Genomic DNA, 20,028 nt, shown 5'->3' with positions numbered 1-20,028 from the left:
CCGTCAACTCCGGGGCCTCCTCCCCCGCCCTGGGCTCCGGGCGCTCGGGATCCTCGGCTAACAGCAGCTTGGTTGCCCACTCCCCCGTGGGAGGGCTATCGGGGGGCCTGTCGCAGCCCGCCGGCTGGCAGTCCCTGCTCTCCTTTACCATCCTATTCCTGGCCTGGCTGGCCGGCTTCAGCTCCAGGCTCTTTGCAGTCATCCGCTTCGAGAGCATCATTCACGAGTTCGACCCCTGGTGAGTGCACACAATGGATGGCTGCCGTGTGAGTGAGGTGACAGGCATGACAACTAGTGGTGAGTGGTGACACAAGTCACTTCCTGCCATGCTCTGGGAAGGTGACACTGGGGGGTGCTTCTCACTCCTACCCACTTCTAGCTGCATTGCTCCTGTGCCACTTCTAGATCAGCCTTCATACTATGGAGGAACCCTTCAAGCCAGCTTCATGGCCATTGTACCTGCAGCATGAGTGGTGACTTGTAGAAAGTTTTTTTAATAAAAGAATAAGAAATGTGTAATTGACAGCCAGGGCATGTGTCGTCTCTTATCCCATTCTACTACAAAAATTGTACACAGACAGAATAGTAGTGTCATCTGATGGTGACCAGAGAGTGGAAGTGACCCCTTGGGTTGATGGCCAGCTTGGAAGTGACCTCTTTAGGTTGGTGGCCAGCTTGGAAGTGACCTCTTTAGCTTGGTGGCCAGCTTGGAAGTGACCTCTTTAGCTTGGTGGCCAGCTTGGAAGTGACCTCTTTAGCTTGGTGGCCGGCTTGGAAGTGACCTCTTTAGCTTGGTGGCCGGCTTGGAAGTGACCTCTTTAGCTTGGTGGCCGGCTTGGAAGTGACCTCTTTAGCTTGGTGGCCGGCTTGGAAGTGACCTCTTTAGCTTGGTGGCCGGCGTGGAAGGGACCTCTTTAGCTTGGTGGCCGGCGTGGAAGGGACCTCTTTAGCTTGGTGGCCCTTCACACATAGAAGCGACCCCTTGCATTGGTGGCTAGTGTAGGTGGGGGATCCATTTGCCACTACTCTGTGCTTGTGGAACTCTAGTTGAGAAGTTGTGGTGCCATTTCTTTTCTGCAGTGCCTGGTACTTAGGATGTCACTTTTAATTCTTCATCTCCTGCATCGTGTTCTCTCCTCTGTGTTGTCACATCACTGGATCCTATGTGTCTCCTCGTCTTATGAATCCACTTCCTCTATGGACACCATTGAATCCACACTTCAGAGTTTGTGTTGTGTAAGACATCACAAGGCGTTCTATGCAGACGTCTTGTCCTGAGCACACAGATGAGTACATCTGAGACTATTCTTTGCAGTAGACCCGTACACAATGTGCACTCGCCTGCAGCTAGTTTGTCATTTTGTGTGTGTTCAGTATTGAATGACTTTTGTCCTTGCCCCTCCCCCCTTCTTTCTTTACGTGTAGACATTAGATACATGTCACTTGGGTACCTCTTGCTGCTGCCAGTTCCTGCAAGAAGACAATTTCACTGCCGATGAAAGCAGTAAAAGTGCCAGTGATGTGTGTGAATGCTGTTACTGGAATCGAAACGTGTGGCTGAAACCGAATGTTCATGTAGACGTTCTTGTATTGGGGAGGAAGCTGTAACATGTTTCGGGTTACACATGCTGATCTGAGGTCTACTGCAGACTGAGCTTTACTTTAAATCATTCAGCCAATCACAAAGCCTCATTCATAAATCCGACTACTCTGAATTTTGACAGCTGATCACTGGTTGCTTTGGGTGGTCACACGTCTTGTTGCAGTGTGATAAAGTCCTTTTGGTGTGTCATCTCCAGGCAAATAACCCCCCTTTTATAGAGGGGCTCCCCCAGCACTGTAAGGGATAACTGCTTGTTTATGTCTAGGGGATCGGAGTAAAGCAGTTTTACTTACCTGATCCCTGCTCACCTCATCTCTATGTTGTGGATTGTCCACGTGTATAATGCAAGGCTATGGATTAGACCAGGGGTGGGCAACTCTGGCCCTCACGCTGTGCTTTTACTCCAAATCCCATTATCATTTTATTATTATTATTATACAGGATTGATATAGTTTGACAACGTGATGATGAAGTGTTGAGGTGGGATGTCTCTGGGAGCCATGTCTGTGGCTGTTAGTCTTGCAATGCCTCATGGGAATTTTAGTTCAACAGCGAGAGAGCTGGAGGTGCCCACCTCTGGATTAGATGTAATGAGGCTATGAAGCTGCGGGACGGAGGGGGTCAGGTAAAAAGTGCTTTACTCCCGTCCTTTATGCATAAATGAGCAGTTAACCCTTGGAGTACAGGGGTAGCCCCACTACAAGGGGAGGGTTTTTGTTTGCCCGGAGGTAGGCTTTAAGAGCTGTGATATCAATCGCTTTTATTTCCAAACAGCGAGCACTTTATTTTTTATTTGTATGATTGGTTCATATATTAATTTCACGGGCTGCCTGAATGGGAGATTGCTGGAAGAGATCCCATTTTTCTGTGATGTTTGAGTACTTCCTGTGCATCCTATTGGCTTTCCTGTATACATCTGTTAGGAATGGAAGGAGTACAGGGCATTTTGAATCTTGCCTTTAAAACAGGGGTTCCAGCAGTGGTGAAACTACAAATCCTATTCTGCCTCTAGGGTTCATGCCTGTGACTTAGTGTTGCAGTACCTCATTGCACTTGTAGTTCCACAACAGTTGGAGTGCTGAGGTTGCCTCCCCCCGCCATAGACTATGGAAAGAATACGTAGCTGGTTTTGGGTGTATATTGGTAATCCTGTTGTGTTCCCTCCATCTACCACCCTGCCATATGCCCTTCTCTCCTGCGTGCCATCAGATAGCTGTCTGGCAGAAGTCAAGGCACTGGTATAAAAATCCAGAGCCGCCTCTCCAGTTAGGCGTCCGTTCAAACCGTAGTGATTATGAAATCGTTGTGGCGTCGGTAACAGTCCTGTCTTTGATTACAGGCAATTTGAGGGGGAATACAGTTTTTTTCTTCAGGCACATCACACATTTGCATATAACGCGCCCATGCAAACGTGCTGTACAGGAGAATAAAACAATCGTGCTGCTGCCGCCAAACTAGAGAAGAGAAGGAGGAAGTGGATGATAATAAAGGATCTCAAACCGGCGCAGATCTCGCAAAGGTTAACCTGGCTTCATTGTGGCCGGTGTATAGGCCTGTCTGTCACTGGATCCACTCGGATGTAATTTAAAGATGTGACATCTGTACAGGCTGAATGCTATACTCTCAATAATTATTGGATTCGGCGCTTGTCTGCTTGACATTGATTTAGAGAATGCATGGCCTTGACACATGCTTTTGCATTTAAGAAAGCCAGTGCAGCCAAATTCTTGCCTTGGTTGTTAAAGCAAGAGAATGCACAGATCCAAAACAGGTTGTGCAGGTTGGATAGGTCACAATTAAAGTGTTGTAATGGGGTTAGGTTTTTATTTTCAGAAAATGTGCAGGTTCACTCGGGCCTGAGGCTGAAAGAATACACGGCTTGGATAACAACGTGTTTTCTTTTGCTGTATCTTGAGAATTATTTTATTTTTTTGTTCTTGTTTTATAGTAATTTTTTTTTTTTTTTTAGACAGGTCAGTCTTTTACTAAGGCGAATGTAACTTTTTTTTAAAATATATATATAGTAACTTAGCGATACACCGATACTAGTACGATACCAGGCATTTGGGGGAGTAGTTGTACTTGCCCAAATGCTTCGATACTGCAATTTCCGGTCAGAAGGAGATCTCCCTTTGACTGCAAGTGCCGAGGGAGCATGGAGCCAGCTTCCTTTCCAATCGTAAAGCGGGGCAGTGGGTTAAGACCTGCCTCTCAGCTTCCTGATTGGCCAGAAAGCCGGCTTCACTGGCTCTAGGCAGCCTGGCTTCCTGACCAATCAGGAAGCTGGGCGGCACCTCATGACTCTCTGCCTGGCTTTCTGATCTGTCAGGAAGCCAGGCAGCCTCGGCAAGTGAATCCGGTGTTCTTTCGCTGGACCGGCTTTGCAGGCAATCGGGAAGCTGGGCGGCCGATCGAGATCTGCGGCACGAATGCCTCATACCTTGGGCACACGGCACTGGTACCCGCTACTGAAAAAACGGTATCTGTGCATCCCTAGTAGTTTACCGCTTACTAGCACACACACAAGGGTGACTCCATAGGATCTTGCAAGGGAAAGGAGCCACCCTAAGGGATTGTTCAGACCATCTGCGTTCAGGCTGCGATGGACGGGTTTGTTTTTTTTCCAGCACAGCCCAAACGCAAAGCAATTTGCCTTGTCATGGATGGTGACAGTTCACACCACTGCGTTCTGGTGGTGTGTGCTTAAATAAAATTAAAAAAAGTCCAAGAAACGGGCAGATTTTTAAAATGTTCTTTTGAGATGTGATACAACATCATCTCAACGCGGTGAGCCCATACAACTTTAATTAAATGTCACTCATTTGTGACATTTCAATATAGTTCTAAGAAAGAAAAAAAAAACAATGTGGTGCAGCTCGATACAGTGCAATGGCATCGCATGGGCACACGCATACCAGCAGCCTTGTGGTTGAGGGTGGCTGCTGGTGTGAACGAGCCCTAAAACAGGAAGTCAGGACCAGAGCTCAGGAAACTAAAACTTTTAAACCTTAAAGTACAGCATCTCTATCTATTGTAAGTGATCTAATCGGCATTTAAAATAAAAAAAACATTTTGGGGGGAATTTATCTAAACTGGAGAAGACAAACTCTGGAGCAGTTGTGCATGGCAACCAATCAGCTTCTCTCTTCAGTTTGTTCAGTTAGGATTTGAAAATGAAAGTGAGAAGCTGATTGGTTGCCATGCACAGCTGCTCCAGTTTTTGTCTGCTCCAGTTTTGATAAATGCCCTTCTTTGACTTTAATATTACCTCACAGCATATTTAAATCCAACAATGTAATATGTGGTAGCGGCATTAGTTTTTAATTTTTTCGGCTTTGTTCTTCTTTTTATTTCACTTGGTGATCCAGCCAGTAAAGCTGGCTACATACTGAGTAATGTTCAGCCAGTTCTTGTTAAACCAGATGAAAGTCGCTCAGTGGGTGGCCATGTCTGCTGGCTCTCACCCAATGTCTTTTTGATTTGAAAAAAAGTGTCGGCCGAGCAGCGCCTGCAGTCTCGCTGCTCAGGTATAAGAACAATCGGTTGACGGCCAACTGTCAAAATACAGTAGCCACAGGAGGAGATTCTCCATCCAGGCTGCTTAGAGTGGATGAAGGAATTCTAACTGTCATTTATTTTCCTTTCCCAGATTAAGCTGTCCAACAAAAGTGTCAGTTGGGAGGGTAGAGACTAACCATTCATGTTGGGTAGAGACTATACCATTCAGCTTTTATTCATGGATATAAAACATTTATCCCTAAGGCCTGACTCACACTGATGAGGGTGGAATTTATCAAAACTGGAGCAGACAAAATCTGGAGAAAATTTGCATTGCAACCAATCAGCTTCTATCTCTAATTTTCAAATCCCAACTGAGCAAACTGAAGAGAGATGCTGATTGGTTGCCATGGGCAACTGCTCCAGTTTTAATAAATCCCCCCTGATGAGTGTATTGTCAAAGCTGATTTAGCAAAACAAAAAGCTTCCCCCCAAAAATCCCTTTTCATTCTTGTGGACCCTGTTCACATCTAAGCGTTTTGTCGCAATAAACAAAATGCCTGTCGCTGGAAAAAGTACATGAGCTTCTTGTTGGCAGACTGTAGCTCAGTTAATAGGAAACGCTTTGCAATTGGTTTTGTGTGTGTGCGCACATTTTTGCCATTTACGTCAATGTGTCACAATCTGCTCATAAAAACGTGCAACTTAATGTATGCACGGTTTACGTGTGTAAAAAGGCGTGTGTCTACACACGGAAATGCTGTCACCTAGGTGTGAATCAGGCCTGAAGAGGGGAAAAAGGGATGGGTGCCATCTTGTGGTGCTGCACATGTGATTAGCTATGACACCTGCCATTAAAGGGCTTCAAAGTTAGGTTGAGATGAAATAAGCACACTGACCACCTTGACAACTGTAACTGTTTTTGGGAGACAGGAAACTGGTGGTTAAAGTTCCTTTTGAAAGGTGTTGTGTGGTGTTTGGATTTAAAGCGGAAGTGGACTACTAATTTAACTGTCTACGAAAATGGTTACTTTCAAGGCGTCTGATAAGCATCCAGGTTGCCAGTGGGCTTATTACAGCTCTCAACCGAACTTCAAACCCTTAATTGACTGGTGTCATAGCGGATCACCTGGGCAGCCTCATGGCAACTTGATGTGCCACGCGTTCCCGTGTGGCTGATTGCACTGCAGCCGGAGGGCGTGGCTGGAGTGCCACTGAGTTAAATGCATCACTCCGCCCCAACACAAAGTGAGCTGGCCGCAATGCGATCCAGTGCGTTCCAGCCTCTATTGGCCCGGAACACACTGTGGCTGGTGCCTTGGAATGCAGTTCAGTATAAATGGCACCTCCTATGTGGTATGCATGTTACAGTACATTACGGTTAATGCAAGATAACCGCATGAAAGGGACATTATGTTGGAAATCGTTGCTCCTTGATTCTTTGTAAAATGTTGGCGTGTCATCCTTTGTAATACTGACCATCCATGACCCCTAGAAGCACTCATTATTACTCGCAAGGAACACACGTGGTGTGATTGTTGTATTCAATGCTGGAAGTCGGAGGCATCCATTGCTATAGTAAGGGGGTTGTGGCTACCCTTGCCAAGTCACTGAACAGATAAAACTAGTTGCAGAATAAGCCACATAGTCTATTCTTTTGTTGCCTTGAGCAAGCTGATAGACAGGGAAGAGTTACCGCAAACATGATGTGTTTTAATTAGTAAGCATGAAATGTGGTATCTAGGGCTGCAACTAACGACGATTTTTATAATCGATTTAGTTGGCCAATTTTTTTTTTTTTATATAAATCAGATAAAACTAAAAAAATAAAATACACAAATGCAGTGTTACAAAGTTTACTTCAGAAAAAAACATCATGCACAATTTTTGATGCAATTGCACTGGAATGCATGGCATTGCAGAACCGTGCGTTCCAGCGCAAGCAATCGCACTGGGTGGGAGGCGCGTTTGGTGTGCCATTGAAATGAATTACATTTTTTAAATAATTATTTGAATTGTATTGTAAGCACATGGCGCTTGAATAGCTTCAGCCAGGGAATGACAGCTGTCAGTGGTAAGATTCCACAGACAGCAGCTGAATGTAAATACAGCAGTTAGTTGGCGGGTGCAATAGCTAATAGCAGGCTGGATATTGCACCCGCCCACTGCTTGCTGTGCCCTCCTCCCAGCGTGGAGGAGAGAGCTAGGGGATCCAACCAACTGATCCATAATGAGAATGGAAAAATTCTAACCATGGTATACCCTACTCAAGTCTTTCTATGAGGACTGTCAGTGTTTCCTCTTACTGAAATTGAGAGAAGCTTGCAAAGGCCTGCAACTCAAACGCATCTAAAATGTAAGAAATATTCCTTTTTAATTATTTTTGGTACGCTGTGTGAATAGGAACACATAACCAGCATGTAGTGGTTTTTTTCTCAATTTTGGCTGCAAAAGTGGAAATACACTTAATCTCTCATTGACATCGGAACGTTTTGTAGCTTGAAGTTAAAAACTCAGCGATGGCCGTTTACATACGAGCGGTCCGGCGTCTGTAAAGACCCCGATCGCTTGTATGATGCAAGTCAGGGTGCGTCCCACTCCTCGCCTCTTCTCGCCATTGCTGTCACTGCCGCCACTGTCCCCACGATCTCGGGCGTCCATCCATCCCGGGCGATGTGGGTCTGTGTACTGAGAACGGAGGGAGATCAGTACACATTCTCCCTCCGATCTCCCCCCGGTCTGTGAATGCAGGAAGTGATGTATATTACATCACTTCCGCATTCCTTTGTCACTCTCCAGTACAGAAATCGGAGAAAAGCTGATGAAGCACATCTGTGCTTCATCAGCTTCTCTGGGGGTCCCTAGGTGACAGGGTTCTTAGAGACCCCTGATGTCTCCATAAAGGGGACCTGTCACTGTAATTTATCACATAGGGTACTTCTCAGCACCCTATGTGGTAACAATAGTTAAGTGTAAAAAAAAAAAAAATGCTCACAAAATTTACACACACACACAAAAAAAAACCCCACAAATGTTTTTTAAAGTCTCCCTCCCCCACATAGATGCGCAAAAATGCATTAGGATAACCTACACGCAAAAACGACAATTGCTCCAATTATGCCGCACATGTTACATATCGCTGCGAACGTCGAGTGGGAGCAATAATTAATCGGGCCATTAATCACTGATAACACTAAACTGGTGAGCTTTTGGCTATGGTCGTTTTTTGCAAATTTAAGGCTTGATATGTTTGGTGTCCCCGTCTTCTATATTTTACCAAAAAATTGTGTAAAAATAAATGTTTCCTAAAATAATAAAGGGAAACATTTTAAAAAAAATATTCAATACTTTTTTTTTCTTTATGTAGTAAAAAAAAACAAAACCCCAGTGGTGATTAAATACCACCAAAATAAAGCTCTATCTGTCCCCAAAAATTTTTATAAAATCAATTTCAGTACAGCGTTGTATGACGGAATAAACGTCAAAGTACCGCAGCGCTGAATACTGAAAAAAAGGCCTGGACAGGAAGGGGGTGCTCCCTCTGACACTGACAAATGGAAGAAAAGACAAATCAGATTAGATAGTGATACTGTCGCCCTGATCAAGGGACCCGGGGTGGCCCCCGAAACGCTGGCATTGACATTTATGACGACTAACCAATAAAGTGACATAAGGTCTGAAGAGATTACATGTGTGTACGCCGGTGATCATCTGATTCCTATGTTCATCTTCTGCACGTTGCCATGCGTGTCATCACTTCAAGCGCCACCTTATAGACAATCGCCACGCTGTACCGCGTGCAGGTGATTTGCTATGCACTTCCAAATGGATGAAAAGGTCGCTGCTCCTAATCTCTCTCTCACTGGTCTCTCTCTCTCTCTCTCTCTCACTGGTCTCTCTCTCTCTCTCACCTCTCTCTCTCTCTCTCTCACTGGTCTCTCTCTCTCTCTCTCTGTCTCTCTCTCTCTCTCTCTCACTGGTCTCTCTCTCTCTCTCTCACTGGTCTCTCTCTCTCTCACTGGTATCTGTGGACTCTAGCGCAGGCATTGGCTGGAGTCTGTCCATGCACCCTATACATTGCTCACAGCAACAAAAAAAAAGCTCTCCACAAATGATTTTTAGCATTCAATAACATTTTATTCCAAAGCACATGCACATAGAAGCCCCACCTGGAACCTCTGACGGGTTTTACCCTAGGATAGGCTTAATCTTAGAGGTGTGCGTGATTAAGCTCTTCCTAGTGTGAAAAGTGTCTCAACGCCAGGAGGTCAGTGGTAGGATGTCTATGTTCATTGTCTTGGAACATATGTCCGCTCTTCTCACTCTTCTCATAATCAATTGGTAAGTGCTATTGCACCAGCCCACTAACTTCTGTATTTACATTCAGCTGCCATCTGCGGAATCTTGCCACTGGCAGCTGTCATTCCCGGGCTGAAGCTATTCAAGCGCCATGTGCTTACAATGCAATTATTAAAAGAAAAATGTAAAAAGGTGGGAGTTGCGATACAGTGCCATTTAATGGTTCTAGCCGACCTGTGACAATGAGACTGCTCCCTGCCGTGACAGGGGAGTGGCTAGATTTCCCCCTCCGATCCTCCAGCGCTGACTGGCGGAACAGACGGGGGAGGGGGCGGGTACAGCTGGCTCTGCCCCTAGATAGGCAGAGCCAGCTGTCACTCACACAGGTGGGCGGATCCAGACATAATTGTCGGGATCCGCTTCAGCTGCGGCGTCTCAGTATACCGCGAGCTGTAGCTTGCGGCGTCTCAGTATACCGCGAGCTGAAGCTCGCAGGATACTGAGCTTTGGGTGGCGGGGGGACGCTAGTTTGTGTCTCCCCGTTACCCTTAGGAGAACTATGTGGAAAAGCCCTAATCCCATAGTTCTCCTTTTAATGAAAGTGAATGTAAAATGTTTAAATATTTGGCTGTCGGGCATTTTATTTTGTTCGTCTGGTATTTGTCCAGTCCTTGTATACACGTAGCAAGCATATATAGAAGATTGGTTTAAATATGTATAAACCAAAAAAAGATTAGAATTCACCTGAAACCTTTTAGGTAATGTATATGCTGCGTAAATATGACCTGTTTCTCATCAACAACTCTGCATTTTGCTTTAATGAGATTACTGGACAGGAAACCTGTTCTAAATACTGGTAATAGACAATTAGAACTTCAGATAATCCTACCTTGTATGCATTGTGTATATCTGGCTGTAAGACGGGTGAACTTGTTTGTTTATAGTTTATTAGCATAGAAGAATAGAAGATTTGTTGGACATGGATATACCTCATATATGGTGAGGTTGTCAGAGGAGAATTACTGCAGGGACAATTACCTAGTGATGGTCTCGTGTATTGGCTATCTGAATTTAATGTGCTGGCTTTGTACTGCCCTGCTTGCAGCAAAATTGATGAATCCCCCTCCACCCGCAGTGTCTGAAAAGTCTCCACAGTTAAAACTTTATCTTTTGGATTCAGTTAGCTGAAAAACTTTGGAAAAAGTTCCTGAAACTTTTTTTTAGGAACCTCTGTGAACGTCATTCCTAACTACTTGGCTTAAAGCAGCAAAACTATTAATAACATACTCGAAGATGCATAACAGTTTTAGGAGTGTTTTGGAACTGCTTGTATGTGAGACAAAGTTTCTGATCCAGACAGGAGATAAATTCTTACCCGCTGTAGGCTTCCTAATAATAGTAATGGCATTGAAGGACGCTGCTGTGAATTGGCCTTTACCTGAAGTGGCTGGCAGCATTCAATAGGTTCCTCTGGTTTCTGGTGACGTATGACCTACGAAGTTTCCCTTAATTTTATTAAAACACAAGCTGTTAAAGGAGAATTATGAGGCAAGTGATTTTCACTCATAATCGGCTCATAATCTGAGCCGACCTGTGACAATGAAACTGTCACAGGTCGGCTCAGTAAATCGGGAAGTGAGCGAACACATACCGTCGCTCGCTCACTTCCCGATCTATCCCGGCAGGGAGCCGTGACTGTCGCTCACGGCTCCCTGCAGGGATTCCCCTCCTCCCCTGTCCGAGGCTCCAGTGCTGACTGGCGAAACTGACTGGGGAGGGCACAGCTGGCTCTGCTGTAGCTCGCAGTATACTGAGACGCCCCAGCTGAAGCGGGGCCGGCCATTTGTGCCGGGATCCGCTCAGCTGCGTGACTGACAGCGGGCTCTGCCTATCTAGAGGCAGAGCCAGCTGTACCCGCCCCCTCCCCCGTCCGTTCGGAGCGGGAAGGGGGGAATCCAGCCCCTCCCCTGTCACGGCATATAGCCGTGACAGGATCGAGAGGCGAGCGAACCCGGTATGTGTTCGCTCACCTCCCGATCTACTGAGCCGACCTGTGACAGTTTCATTGTCGCAGGTCGGCTAGAACTATGAGGTGAGTGAAAAGCACTCGCCTCATAGTTCTCCTTTAACAATTTTGTACGAGGGCTTTCCCTGCTGAGTGAATGCTGCTGGGTTTGGGGTGGCTTGAGGGCATTATCCAAAATGCTGGGAAGCTTTATGTTCTAGGAAAAAGTAACAATCTTGTGCAAATGCTACAAAAATAAGTTTCTACCATCCCTGAACAAATGGGTATGGTGACTAGCATTACAAAAATACTTTTTTGATGCTGAACAGATCAAGCTGCCCTTCAATAGAAGACATTGCTTACACCAGTAAAGTTGACAGATTACAGCACGTTTTCTTGTGTTCTACGGTTCCAAAATGTCATCCATTGCAGTGGTTGGTGAGACCAGGGCCTTGTAAATTCTTTCCATGCCAAGAGTTAAAAAAAAAACCAAGTATACTTGCACAATAAGTGCAGGAATGCAAAATGTATTTAAAATGTATACAAAAGGAAGTAATCAGTTGAAACCGTGTGTTATGTAATTTAAATAGACACAATGACAAATGATTTTAGTCTATTTAAAGATTCTTTTGGAAACTGGCATACATCAACTCTTGAACTGAAACTTAAGCATAAACATTATAAAAGAGCTGTAAGCTGTAATATGCAGAAAGCCTACATTTGCTTTTATTGGGAGGTAATTACAAGAAGACTTTACCACACAATTTGAACAAAAATCAAACTCAGGATATCCAAATCTGAGTACAGTGACATGTACATGTACATTGCCATATAGCGTTCTATGTTTTTTTTAGTTTTGTGTTTTTGTTGTTTTATCTGAGCTTCCTATGTTATTAGTGAAATATTTTGTCTGTTTTCCATCTATCCGCATATTCTTGGATGAAGTGTAATGATTGACAAGAGTTAACAAATGGAGAGTTGCAAACTGTTTGGCTGTTTTTGTTTAACAGTCATTGAAGAAAACACACACACGCTTCATGTAGTTCTTGGTTTTGGGATTTCATTTTGATCCACATCTGAGAATTACTCATAGACCATAGACTAATCTGCAGGCTGTAATATTTCTTCATGGGACATGTGTCCCTGCGTTCTACAAAAGGTTTCACAATCCACATATTGTGGTTGAGTGTCCTCGTGGTCAGGATGATGATTTTTTTTCATAGACTCGAACAGACATTCAATTTCCATGTCTAACAATAGTTCAGCAGGCCGTGATATCTTTTTTTTCTTGGGACAGGGCTGAATCATTGTGTTCTGAAATGTAGTCTGGGAAAGACGTGAACACTTCATAGTTTCCATCTGCAGCCATATTCAGCCAAAAATGTACCGTATATACTCGAGTATAAGCCGTCCTGAATATAAGCCGAGGCTTTTAGGAAGGTAGTTCCTTCACTGTATATTCTGCCCTGATCAATTTAGTGACATTAACTAAGGAGTTAAAATGTACCTTAACTACCGTATATACTCGAGTATAAGCCGTCCCGAATATAAGCCGAGGTACCTAATTTTACCACAAAAAACTGGGAAAAAATATTGACTCGAGTATAAGCCTAGGGTGGGAAATGAGGCAGCTACTGGTAAATGTACAAAATGAAGATAGATACCAATAAAATTACATGAATATTTATTTAAAAGAAAAACAATAACCTAGCTCTGTAAGTGGAAAAGGGGGTACAGGGCTACATATCATGTACTATGGATCATTTAACCCATTCATATTAGCAGAGGATAATTGTAAATCTATTGTTCAGTGCACTCTATATATATGTAGTAATACATATGCCCGCTTGGCTACCCAATCACTGTCCTGAAAATAACTGTGCAAGATCACATTTCTTGTTGAGTAACAATTTGGCCACCTTTCCCAATTCTTCTGAGGACCTTTCCCAGGATAATCATTTGAACTTCGGTATGGAAAAGTAGCTTCTGATGGTCAGAACCCATTTCTTCACACAGGAGCTGCTGTTGGATGGAACCCATTTCTCCACACAGTGCTTTTAATAGCCTTGTGTTTTAGTGCCGTGTTTTGTTGTAATTATTTTAACAGCTTGTGAAAGGACTGTATATAGCCCAGGTGTCATTTTTTTGGAAGCCAGGTTTTCCTAAAGTGTGAAACAATTCATCAACAAATGAATAGCAGGTCATCATTTGCCATACTCAATTTCATGGCCACGCCTAAACTTTTTCCTGTCATGGACGCAGCACTTAACACACATGAATGCAGGTTTTCAAGTCCAAGTCTTTCATATCATATTGTCTTCAATACAATCATCAAATGCTTTGAATGTTTCAGAGCTAGTGATTTAATGTGAAACTAAACTCGGGTGTTACATTTTCAAAAAGTACCTTAAAGGAGAACTATGGGGTCAGGGATTTTCCCCATAGTTCTCCTAAGGGTAACAGGAGGACACAAACTAGCGTCCTCCCTTCACCCTAAGCTCAGTATACCACGAGCTACTGCTCTCGGTATACTGAGACGCCGGAGCCGATCCCGATGTCAAGATCCATCCAGCTGCGTTAGTGACAGCTGGCTCTGCCTATCTAGAGGCAGAGCCAGCTGTACCCTCCCCCGTCCAATCCGCCAGTCAGCGCTGGCGGATCAGAGCGGGGAGGGGGGAATCCATCCCCTCCACTGTCACGGCAGAGAGCCGTGACAGGATCGAGAGATGAGCGAACACCGGTATGTGTTCGCTCACCTCCCGATCTACTGAGCCGACCTGTGACAGTCTCATTGTCACAGGTCGGCTAGAACTATGAGGTGAGTGAAAAGCACTCGCCTCATAGTTCTCCTCCTTTTTTTTTTAAAGGGTTTCAAAACCCTCACTTTTTTTTTTGCATATATCTACTGCTAGCAAGCAGTAGATATATGCAAAAAGTAAAAAAAAAAAGCGGTTGAAACTTACCTGTGTCTTCGCCGCGTGCTCCCATCCGAAAATGCTCGGGCAGCCGCAAAGCATCTTGGGGAGGGTGCATGCACAGCTCGGATCTTTAGCCGGGACGCGAGGAGATGCAGAAGGTAAGTCTATGGACGGGCTCACCCGCATGCAGACACCGTGGGACAGGAAGTGCCAGCAAGGACAGAGGAGTCTGCACTGGATCGGGGACCCGCAGCAGCGCTGGAGAGAAGGCTGAAAAGGACAGGAAAGAAGAGGAAGATCGGATTAAGAGACATTTAAGGTAAGTGCTTTAACATTGGGGCGGGGGGGAATTGTTTTTTACTTTAATGTCACTTTAACTATGTAGCTTACTTGTGTATCACTAGGTTGTAAATCCTCAGATCATGTCTGAATTGGTGCTGACACTGTCCTTCCTTCTGGAGGGTGGCTACTTTTGTTCTCTATGGTCCCTGTGTGTGTTGTAAAGCCACCACTCCAAGCTCGCTCCTGTGATGGACTTCAATCTCAATACAAATTGGCAAACTAAATGTGAGATTGTAGTCTATAATGGGAGCAAGCTTGGATCGATGGCTACTTTACTACACATACAGGAACCATGTGGACTGAAATTAGCCACCAGGAAGGAATAGCCTGTGTGGAGAAGCAACCTGTGATTCAAGTAAATGAGGGGCAGGTTGACAGTGAGAGCTGAGGAATGTCGTCATGATGCTCCCTAAAATTGGATGAAACGTGGTAGTAAAGGTGGAATTTGCCTTTTAAATGTAGTATATCTTCCCTCTGGTCTCTGGCAGTGTATCACAGGTAAGTAGAACTCCTATTATTCTGGATATTTATTGAATCATCCAGCTGTATTGCAAATGCCTTTTTTAGTTGTTTTTTTTGTTTGTTTTCTGTAAGTTGGGCTTCTGTTTCCTGACATTTTATAAATTAACCTTTCAGTTGTGTCATTTGATAAGATCACGCAAAAGCTATTGTGTTGCTGCCTGCATACTGACCTAAAACTTCATTACATGCTGCTGCTAAGGAAGGCTAAGTTCCTCTCCAACAGCATTTGGTTTCTTACACTTAGTAATCTGTAATAAAACAAAACAAAAATGGTTTAAAATGAGATTTGTTAGCAGCTCAAATTTGATTTAAGCACTTTATTTGCTCACTTTTAATTGCATCTTTTTTTTTACACATAAAGAATTCTGTCGGTTGACTAATTTGGGATGCTTGGTGCCTAGATGTCGTGAAGGCTTCTTGACTTCATTAGCCAGTGCAATAGCACAGCTCTTGGTTATGTTGAAGGAAAAAAAAAAGATTGTAAAACCAAAGGTTTTATACCTGGTTTCTATACTAAACACATCATCAAAGTATATTTTTCGGCTCTAGTCCAGCAAAAATGTTTTATGCCAGTGAATATATGGAATAGTCTCTCCTTTAGTTTCTGGTATAGTTTAGTATTGCCTTGTTTGGCCTGCTTCGGCTTTGCAATCAGCGCTTTAATGGGAGTTTCCCTGCCTTGCTTTCCAGTTTCATATTGTCACTGCACACTTCTGAGTCCTCCAATCATGTTTGATGAAGTCCAATGCAGTGACCCTATGGGATGCATCTCCCCTTTCACAGATGGGTAAAGTTGCGATGTGGGGAGCGGGCCTCCAAGGACATGCACTCGGCAGTACCAGCCTCTGCAGAGCTGCTAGGAACAGCTATTCTGTCACACTGTTCTGCTTGAAGTCACGTTACCTCAAACAGAGAGGTGTGACAGCAGTAGCTTCGGAGCAGACCGAAAGCTGTGGCCCGGCAGAAGAGGGGTCATGGCCTGGTAGTTGAGAACAACTGATCTAGTGTTTGAGTGAGTTCTTACTATCAAAAATATTGGCGAAATAAACAATGCTTTGATGATTCCTGATGTTACTCTGATGCTGCAAGGCAGCTAACAGTCTGCATGGAATAGTGTCTTTTTTTACTTTGGGGCAGCATGCTTTCCAGCAGAACATCTATGAACACCTTTGATGATCTAAAGGATCGCTGGCCATAAAGAAAAGTTGCTTCCGGCTTTTTCATTCCACCGTAGAAAAGCAGAAGGAAACTTAAAATCTTACAGTGTAACTACTGCACTTCTGCACGTGCAGGAGGATGTTGAAATCCATATAACGGTATTTTATGGAACAGAGAAGTGTTTGTCATTTCCTAATACGTCTGCAGTAAGGAGAAAGAGTTGACCATGGAGTATATTTGATAAAACTTTCACCGAGTAACAGTCACCTGTCCTTATCTATAAAGCACGTTTATAGGATATGGTTGACAAAAGCTTACTTTGCCAGTATCTGTTCTTCAATGGTAAGTTTTTACTGTAATCCCCTGTACATTCAACACCCATAACCGATTTTGCATTCTATAGTGGGGGGTTAACTATAGTTGATGATTGGCTATGGAGACCCATTCTTCAGTGTATTAAACTACACTGTATTAGAACATGAGGGCTTCTTATTTACAAATTGAAGAGAAAAAAAACAGCCATTTCCCTTTTTGTCCATGCTACAACCTCATCAAAAAAAGTGTGTACCCCGCTGGAAGCTTCAGTACCCAATACTAACAGGTAGCAGGCACTTCAGGAACGTTGTCAAAAAGAGCTGCTAGCATGAGAGGGCTTTATAAATAACCCATTTGCGCCCCCACCCTGCCTCTCAAGTAGATGGCAAACTTCTACCTTTTTAACTGGTTTTTGGTATGTTTTCTTGCCTCCTTTTTCTTAGCCTTTTTGCTAAGAAATAATTTAAGTATGCTGAGAGATGTCTTTTCTGGGGTTTTCTTTTACATCACCACAGTTTTTGTTTAAATATGGTAGATGGTGTCATTCTTAAATCATTTGTCGTATCTGGACTAATATTAAGTATGAGGTTTGATTATTGGTGTCAAAGGGAACTACAGGGAGTGGGTGGCCACTTTCTTGACCTTCATGTGGAGGACAGGTAGATTGCACATTAGACTTCCATGCGGTCTCTCCCTTGCCATGACCGTACCAGCCTACTTGCTTCATTTGCTGGTATGATAGTATTCTTATACTTTTTGTAAAAAAAGGTAAAACATGAAAAATGCTGAAACTGACTTCACTCTACTGAGGGCTGTGGACAATCCATTCGACCAGCTTGCAGTAGCTGCTAAAAGCAACTGTTGCACTTTAAACATTTGCCAGCTGTGCTATTCACTGCATTATATAATGGCAAACATGACGGACTATATTAACCGAAATGTATGTTTAAGCATTAGCCTGCCAGCATGGGGCAAAGTGTAGATTATGCCCCTATGTTATCTGCTCTTTCCCTTTTAGTCAGTAGTGTTCTATCATGAACCATGCTAGTGATTCTTATTTTGTAATCAGATATCTTCTATTTAATCAGGGATTGCAATAGCGTCCTTTAGAAACATGGGCGTTTACGTAATTCAGAGCAGGACCCAATCCCCAATGCCATAGGGACTAAAAATGTTGTCTTGTAGCCTGGTCATTGAAGTCTCTATTTGCAGTCTCATTGACTGCAGTTTCATCAGATCAACACAGTAAATACGTGCCTGTGTGTGTCTGTCCTGTGTCATTCTGGTGATCCTCTGTGCACAGGGGGCACTGTGCGTTAGATACATGTGTTCTCGTGTTATGGGGACACTATGCATTGTATCATTGTTCAGGTGACACTTTGCTTCTGTTTCATATGTGTACATTTAGGAGACACTATGCTTCTGTTATGTGTGTGTACAGCAACGGGGATCACTATACCTCAGTTACATGTGTGTGTGCCTGCAGGGGACATTATGTGTGTGTGTGTGTGTGTGTGTGTGTGTGTGTGTGTGTATATACACGCATAGGGGACACGCCAATATGCATTAATTACATGTATGTGCATGCAGGGGACATTATGCTTCAGGAGTGTGTATGAATATACATGCACAGGGGACACTATGCATGAATTATGGGCGGGTACATGCAGGGGACACTATGCGTCACATGTATGTGCATGCAGGGGACATTATGCTTCAGGGGTGTGTATGAATATACATGCACAGGGGACACTATGCATGAGTTATGGGCAGGTACATGCAGGGGACACTATGCATCAGTTGTGTGACAAAGGACACTGTTTAGATTCATATCTGTGTGTGTATTATTTATTAAATGGTGACCAGGATTAGTCTGTTTTGCTGATATGTTTACGCACACACATGACAACACAGCTGTAAATATCTTGGTTAAATAATATAGTAAAATAATAATCCTGCTGTATTTTGCTGGCTCCCACGTTTTTTAGCTGGTTCCTAGAACTCTGAGATTTGTCCAGCCCTGACCTAATTAAATGCAGAATGCACTGACATGGTCCCTCATGGGAGTTGTTCAGCAACCACTTTTAGTAATCTGACTGTAAAAGAGCTGTGAATGGGTTAACTGCTATTGCCTAAAGCTGAGGTTCAGGCAATTAGCTTAATAAACAGTTGGAATCCTATATATCTGTTTACAATTTTACCTGCCAAAGCCAACAGCCAATCTTATGATTTACTCACCTCTGCCACATTGCAAGAAGATGGCGTGCTTTATTTCCTGATTGAACGTCTCCATAAAGAGGACCTGTCACACCCTATCTGCTACTAGGGTGCTTGTTGGCTCCCTATGTAATAGCAATAGGGTTAGTGGAAAAAAAACATAAAATAGTGTTAAAACTTTGTAAAAATTAAAGTAACATAAAAGAAAAATTTATAAAATGGAAAAACCCCCACTTGCACGCACATACAAACGCAAACACGCCTCGTGCGCCTATGTGCGAAAACGACAATTGCGCTACACATGTTACATACATAAAAATACGGGTTTTATAAACATTTGCGCAAAAACTGTGCGACGTAAAAACGTGCAACTAGCATCTTTTTATTCTACAGGGCCTTGGCTTTCATAAAATATATAATTGTTGGAGGTCTGAAGCTGTTTTCTAACCAAACATTTATATTTTATCATGTGTGCGCAAAAGTAGGAAAATGCCCCAGAAGGCAAGTGGTTAAAGAGACCTGTGTTTGGGCTGCCTTGGCTGACTGCTTCTGAAAATTCCTTTCAGTTGAAGTATATTTACTAGTAAAAATGTTAATATGCCCAAAACATTTATTTCAGCGGGAATATGCTGCTAATTTAAGGACAAATATTACATCTTGCATTTTGGGCAACAAAAAAAATCATCCAGCAACGACGATGGTCAGCTTCATATTTGTATGTTTTTTGAGCATTGGTTGATTTATGTTACCGTTTGATTTCCACTCCGATTTCTGTATAAAATGTGAGCTTCCAGTAGTACTGTATGTACGTATTACTGATCCTCACTGCTGACAAGCCTAACATTAATGATGCCCTGAGTGATGAGAGGCAGCCTAGTGCTACTGAAGATCTTCAACAGGCAGCATATTCTTGATTTACAGTTATGCCATGTCTTGCTGCAATGAATCGGTAAAGAAAGTGGCATTTATAATGTAAAATATGCATGGCATTTTCTTAATATCAGGGGTCATATTTGAGAGGCCAGTCATATGATTGCCTTCCTTTGATGTAGGATAAGAGCAAGTTGAATGGTAAACTGTATCCCCCATAATCACAAGGTATTGCTAGCTCCAGCCAAGTCCTTCTTTTTTTTTTTTTTTTTTTTTTTTTT

The 20,028-nt window shown here is 43.5% G+C and overlaps 1 protein-coding gene across 1 annotated transcript in view; it reads left to right on the top strand.

Moving 5' to 3' along the window:
- Positions 1-6: 6 nt before the first annotated feature.
- The window catches only part of STT3B (STT3B, catalytic subunit of the oligosaccharyltransferase complex), a 136,070-nt gene continuing 116,048 nt past the window's right edge, over positions 7-20,028 (top strand). The window contains exon 1 of the mRNA XM_018563761.1: positions 7-238. The gene's annotated coding sequence lies outside the window, so the exon portion shown is untranslated. The remainder of the gene's footprint in view (positions 239-20,028) is intronic.

This window comes from Nanorana parkeri, unplaced genomic scaffold, assembly GCF_000935625.1.
Source record: "Nanorana parkeri isolate BGI_ZX_2015 unplaced genomic scaffold, ASM93562v1 scaffold692, whole genome shotgun sequence".
Classification (NCBI taxonomy): Eukaryota; Metazoa; Chordata; class Amphibia; order Anura; family Dicroglossidae; genus Nanorana; species Nanorana parkeri.
This window is presented reverse-complemented; position numbering and strand designations above follow the sequence as displayed.